The sequence below is a fragment of the Aptenodytes forsteri genome, unplaced genomic scaffold (assembly GCF_000699145.1).
Source record: "Aptenodytes forsteri isolate BGI_AS27 unplaced genomic scaffold, ASM69914v1 Scaffold5, whole genome shotgun sequence".
NCBI classification, from domain to species: Eukaryota; Metazoa; Chordata; class Aves; order Sphenisciformes; family Spheniscidae; genus Aptenodytes; species Aptenodytes forsteri.
The window spans coordinates 3833674-3840429 of NW_008795672.1; positions in this window are offsets into that span (position 1 = coordinate 3833674).

Genomic DNA, 6756 nt, shown 5'->3' on the forward strand with positions numbered 1-6756 from the left:
TTGCCTAGAAAATTAAATGCAGCTTTTTCTAATGCAATACCATGTTACTGTGTTACAGACATGATGGAGACAAACGGGAGCATATCCTACAGGGCAACTGCACACCTGAAATCATTACAGCAGAGATGAAAATACCTTATTTGTAGGAACCCGAGTAGTAATTCATTAGGGGTTATGGGAAGAGGTTAATGGAAAAGTTAGGAATGAGCAATAGACCTTGAAATACTTTGAATGGAGTTAAGTGGCTGTACAAAGTTAGGAAGTGGTGAATAATAAAGTTGTAATGTGGAAGAAGTGTCTTGGCTAACTACAGTTCAGTACTTTTTCAGGTGTTCTGGATAAATCTGTAACAAAGCCAATATGTCATGGACTTTGGAAAATAAGTAGCATATTCCATTTACAAATGAATATTCAATCCTAAATAAACTCTATCTTTTATCTAATGTCTGGATTAATCAATGCGTTAACCTAAAGTGTAGTCAGAGAGCTAAACACCAAGGTGACAGATATCAGTATGCAGTAGCAACCTGTAGCTTAGAAAGAACATATTCGGCCTGGAGCTCTGGTTTTGTTATTATTATAGGGAATAAGGTCTGATGAAAAAAATATCTTAACATGAACAGGAAAACTTTAGTAACGCGTATCTATGAGAGTAATTGAGCACAGTCTGCTACTAACTGTTGTGGAAAAGATTGCTGGTTTACACATACACAGTTTTAAATTCGGCTTGGTTGTGGCATGGGGATCAACTGTGGTGACACTGTTAGGTACAGGGCAGCAGCATGGAGTATTAGCCTCCCCCATGCCAGGTCTCCCATATCAAACCAAAGATTGCTGTAAGTTAACCTAGTTAACTTTTTGGTCTGAACCAGAAATTGCATCCTATACCTGGGAAGTTTTTCCTAATATATTTCATTAATTACTGAGAAAAGTTAACTCTCTCTTGTGGTGGGTAATGGGGCAGTCTGAGTCAGGAACATAGGCGAGATGAGCAAGCAGCTTGACTATTCCAGGTCCCCTCCTGATACACTCAGCAGTGGAACAGCCATCTTACTCCACCTGTTTCAGATTGTGGAACATCTTACTTCTCTTTCCCAATGCTGGACCCATCCCTGGAGCTGGCATTGGCAAGAGGACAAGCCAAGGCTTCCACCTGTTCCACAGCCTGCCAACAGCAAGATAATCAGATGATTATCACCCACTCTCCTCATTTAACCACAACTGAGCAAGGCCAAGCAAGGGAATAGGAACAAGGCTTATTCCAACTGAACCAATTGATTTCTCGTATAGAAATTCCCCCTGCTTGACCTCAGGGATTTCAGCAGCCTTACATTGCTTTGTAAGGTTGCTTTCATGCTCTTAGCTGTTCTTTGTGCAGATTACCCTTCCTTACAGTAAGTAGCACTGAACTCAACAAGCAGTTTTGAAACCCAGATGTTTCTCCGTTAGGCCCAGGATACACCTGCCTCTCTCTGCCTCAAAGACAACATCGCTTTCCATTACATGGTCTCCCTTCTATTTGCATTTCTAAAAGCTACTGCAGTAAGTTGTTGCTGAGAGCCAGCACCACCAGAAAAACTGCCTCCCAGATACTGACGACATGAAGTAACTTCCAACTGAAAATTCCCCCTTTATTTGCTGTGTGTGTGGCAAAGCATGTGATCAATATTTCAATAGCCTCATCAGATGAGCAACGCACTCCAGAACATTTATTCCTTCGTCTTGAAAACTAAGAACTTGTAGTGCGCAGTATCTCACATGGGGTACAGTGACAGGCCGGATGAGAACAGATGGGACAAATGAAGGCAGTTTGTATTCTCATTGCTGTCTAACCTGCCAGCGTGGAAGCTAACTGAAAAACAGCTACAGAATAATTATCTTTTGTCTTCCCCCTCAGCTTTTTAATATTATGATCTGCGTATAAAGAACTAATCAAGAGAGAGTCAGAGCTTCAGTTATTAACAGGCCTGATGCACTCCCACTGAAAGTCATCTGGAATCCTCCCACTGAGTTATATGTGTTCCAAGGCACAGCGTTAGACAAGTACACGTAAAAAAAAAAAAAGTAGTGGGAATGACTTCAGAGTCCCTGGGCTTAATAGGAAAGAGACCCTCATAAGAAATGGTGATGAAAGGGGTGCAGGACTCCCTCCTCCACAGATCTCGTAGGGTACAGAAGTTGCGGGATTAGTAACAGAAGCTTTTAGTGAACAAACATTGCTAACCAAGTCAGCAACAAACTCCAAGGACTCCCAGAGCTGTCAGTTCTTCAGCCAAACTCCTGCCCACCTGTGTGTCACTGGAAAGCTCACCCGGCTCTAGGGATCCCAGCCCTCATCCTGGCCCACGCGGTACCGGGGGAGCACATGCTGGGAAGTGCACAATTGCTGGACTGCCCCACCATCCCTTTTGTTACTTTGCCACATCGTTGGGTGAGGAGTGCCTCCCTCTTACCCAGTAACCCTGAAATCACCTTTACCTCAAGTCAAGTTAAAGTGCAGACGCATACAAAAAGCCTGTATTTCCAACATCCAAAATAAGCAACAGTTACAGTGTTTTAGGAAAAACATAGGTAACAAAAGTAAAAGAGAAAAAAACCCCACTCTACTGGCACTACTCTTAAATCTGAAATGCTCCTCTCCCAATACCCAGCTAACCTGCTGCGGATGCTTTCCTGGGATTGTTTTTTTATATAGCGTTAATCTCAGATTGCATTCAACAGAGAACTTCTTGGCAGAAGGTGTTAGCTTTTATCACTACTCGTCTTTCATAAGCCCTGCTGACAGTTTGGGAAAAATTTAATTTTCCCTTGAAAACAACCGCCACAAAAGAGACGCAGCTTTCCTCCCAAGTCTCTTCTCCAGGGACACAGTATCAGGGACCTAACAAAGTACGTAAGCAGACATGATACCACCATGGGTTATGGAGCACTCTACTAGCTGTATGAACATGCACACGGATTTTACAGAGGTTTGGTCAGGAGGTAAATTCCAGCCATTGTGAGGCTTTCTTACTAAGCACTTACATCAGTTATTTCATGGATTTTCTCTTCTATGCAAGGGCTTATTCCTAAGAGCGCATATTAATTGGCAGAAAGAATGAGCATTGTTTTTGACAGTAAGCAATTACAGAAAGAGTATAAAGAAGAGCAAAAAAAGTTAAGCTAAATCAGTTCAGTAAGTTGTGCATTGATCTGAGTGATATTAACAGCTTCATACAGTGTCATCAAAAAAGAAACAGAGCGGAGCCCAGGAAATACGCATAAAACACAAGGAGTAGCTGGGTATTAACCTACCAGCACAGTTTTGAGGTGGTTGTGCTGCTGCATGAAACAAAGATTGTCTCCAGAAGTTCATTGTTCTTTCCAGAAGGAGACTATTCCCCTAACTTGAGAGGGCGCAGTTTGAGAAATGCCCGCGTGACAACTCCCCAGCCTGGGCCGCAGGCCGTTCCAGCGGGTGGAAGAGCTGTACCTCTGCACTCACGGTCAGTGTTGCTGTGGGCATCACCACCAGTTACACACACACGCCCTGAGCAGCTGCAGCAGCACTCCACTCCCACCGCAGTGTTATGGATGCAGAGAGTTTTATTGACACTTAGCAGTATTAACACCCTGATTTGATCTCATGCTCCCTCAGTGTAATTCACAGCTAACTGAAACAGTCCAGACGACCTTCAGAATTAGCCAAATGTGTAAGTTTCTGTCATTCTCCCAAGCTGGCAAATCTGAACAAGGAGATTTTGGGTGTAATGCACCATGCAGCAGATTTTTTGCAGTAGCATCAGAATCCAGAGAGATGAATAACAGTAATAATTACCTGCGCAGTAAAAGGCTTAAGTAAAAACCATGCAATCCCCAAGCACACCTTCCAGCTGAAGTCAGGCTATCATCTAGCCCAGCTCCCACTGATGTCAGCAGGACTCTAGTGCCAGCGAGCACGAGATTCCTTATGGTGCACAGCCTCCTTCCAGAGGTTGGCTGTGGGACGTTTGTAGCATCCTTGTGCTTTTTTGTCAACAGATAAAAACCAGCACAGTACAAAGACGGCAAGTGATACTGAGGATGACAGCTATATTATTCCACTTGTTCCATGCAGGGACTGTGTAGTGCTGTCAGTCTGGCACCTTCTGCTAGCACCAAACAAAACTTCACAGCCTTTTTATTTCAAATACTTTGAAGCAGCTGTTCAGCAGTGAAATCTTTTCATGTGTAATTAGACCATTTTGGAGCTGTAAAGTGAGCATATGGGTAATGGGGGCTTTACCTATCATGATGAAGCATGTATGTTGTAGGAGCAATTGAGGTTAATGTTTAAGAGTGTGTAAAACAAGGGGAAAACATATCTGCTCCTCAGTAATAAATGTTCTTTGGCATAGTTCTGGTTAGGAAATGGTTTATTACTGATTATCTCATTATCAGATGCTGACACAGTGGGCAAAACCTATCTGCTATGGGCTCCACAGATTGCATTCATCCAGGTAACCATGAAGCCAGTGGAGCACCTCTAGAATTGTCCCAGGAGCAGACGTTGCTCCTTCCCAACTGTAAGCTGCTAGAGATGTCCCTGTGTGGCAGGGGAGGGTGCATGCTTAGAGCATCCAGGACAGAGCAGCCTCAAAGCCACCCTGACTTGTATCACGTCAAACCTCCGGACAGCACTGCCCTCAGATGAAGGCTCAGGTGGTGTGCAGACACCTTGGTCTGTACCAAACTGCTGGAGAACTATGTCTCAATTTATGCTGTGACGTGTTTCCTAGGTTCGGCTCTGGGAGCTGTAATTTCCAGCGACAAGGCTCTAGGGTATGTTCAAAGCTCTGGGCAGTTTACACCTTTCTTTCCTTAGTGCAGTCAGTTACATTTTTACCACCACCATCCCACTTGTATTCCTGCATTAGCTTGGCACTCCTCCAAAACTGAGCTGTCGGCCAAAAAGAGCCCAACAGCTTGAGGCTTCAGACCTTGAAATAATTTTCTCTGGTGAGCTTTATTTATCTCTAAAGGCAGGGAATACTGTGAGTTTCTCTAATGGGATTTCGATCCTATTTATTTTGGAGATGTTGCAGTACCCTAATACCAGAGCAGTGGCCAGCAAGGCAGAGATGCTCTGCTCTTGAAGCCACATTGCTTTGAAACATCCAGTATGATGTTCAGCTGTTGAAAAAGGATGTTTTGCTTCTTGAATCATGAGTCCTCATTATCACTCTCAAAAAGCTCACGGAAAGATGATCACTGTGAGAAAATAAATCAAGCATAAAAATCTAAATATACCCCCCAACTACACGTGCACACTTGGGGTGAAATACCAAGTACCCACACTTGTTATGGTCTGGTTCCAGAGTTTCCACAATTACCAGAGTCAAGTCATGCAGGTGTTTCAGACAGGATCTTCAGTTATTTTCGTATTGGACTAAATTTCAAAATACATGTGCTAGCTTTTCTAACGTGCATTTAATGTGTACTACTCTACAAAGTGAAAAAAGGAGAATTCACCTGGGCCTTAGGCCAAGACACTTGTGTCTCCTTGTTTGTGGCAACAGCAAAAATTACACAGAACAGGCAGGGAAACATCTGCTGCTGTGCCATGTCTGCAGCATCTATTTAGTGTGACTGAGGAGAAAGAGAAGGGCCTGGACGATGTATTTTCCAAAGAGGAAAGCAATCCACCAAGGCAGAACAGTGCAAGACTAATAATCCAGCCAATTCGCACTACAGACTGCTAGCACGAAATAGCTACTGTACAAATGGCACTCCTTGCAGGGGAATTAATGAAATGCTTTATGCTAAAATGATGTTATCTATTGTGACTCACCACACTTTCCCATGCCTCGTGTCATCCGCCTTTCCATGCTGTTGGACATGCATCCAGCTGCGCGTCACCACTTCCCTGGCAGAAGACATTTCACATCAAAAAACAGCTTTGTTGTTGAACTTCCTAATGCTAGGGGTGTTTTGCAAATAATTCAACAGCCAGTCTTGGCTAGGTACAAGACAAACAGTCTCATTGCAGCAGCCAGCCTCTCTGCCATTATCCCATACATGATTACGGAGCTCAACAGGAGCACCAAGGGCCCGTTGGTTTGCGGCACTCGGAAGCTGAAATTAGTCACTGAAGGAAATGGACAGAAAAGAAATACAGAGAGCTTGTGAAGTCCCAGTGTTAGCGGCGTTTGCCTTCTAGAATGACTTATGCTTCAACTCGCTTAAACAGTTCTGGGTGTTTTTCCCCATTCGTTGGCACTGACATTTTTCTCCTGTTAATAAATAGGTTTCTCCTTCCAGTCAGGTCTATGAACAATTATGTTTCAATTCAAGTCTAAAACACCTCATTTATATTATAGTGCTACACAAACTCTCTGGGGATGGCTGTGAAGTTGGGTTATACACAGATCTTGTAATTCCATTTTTGTGGCCAGTGATTCGAGTAAAATTTAGAGGTGAAACAGCTATACTGTACTGCTTTCCACGGGAGGAAAAGGAGGTTTGGCAAGAAAGTAACTCAACAGTAAGAAAATGTCAAAGGCTGCGATATCCAACTCCTTCCCCGCGGCACCACAGAAGATACGGACACCGAATACTTCTCCCCCTACGAAGGCAAAAGGCGACACGGGGAAGCCGGCGCACCCAGCCTTGCCGCCACAGCCCAGTGACCCTCAGGGCGGACCAGGCTCCTGCACCCACTCAGGGGATCATAGAATCATAGAACCATTGAGGTTGGAAAAGACCTCTAAGATCATCGAGTCCAACCATCAACCCACC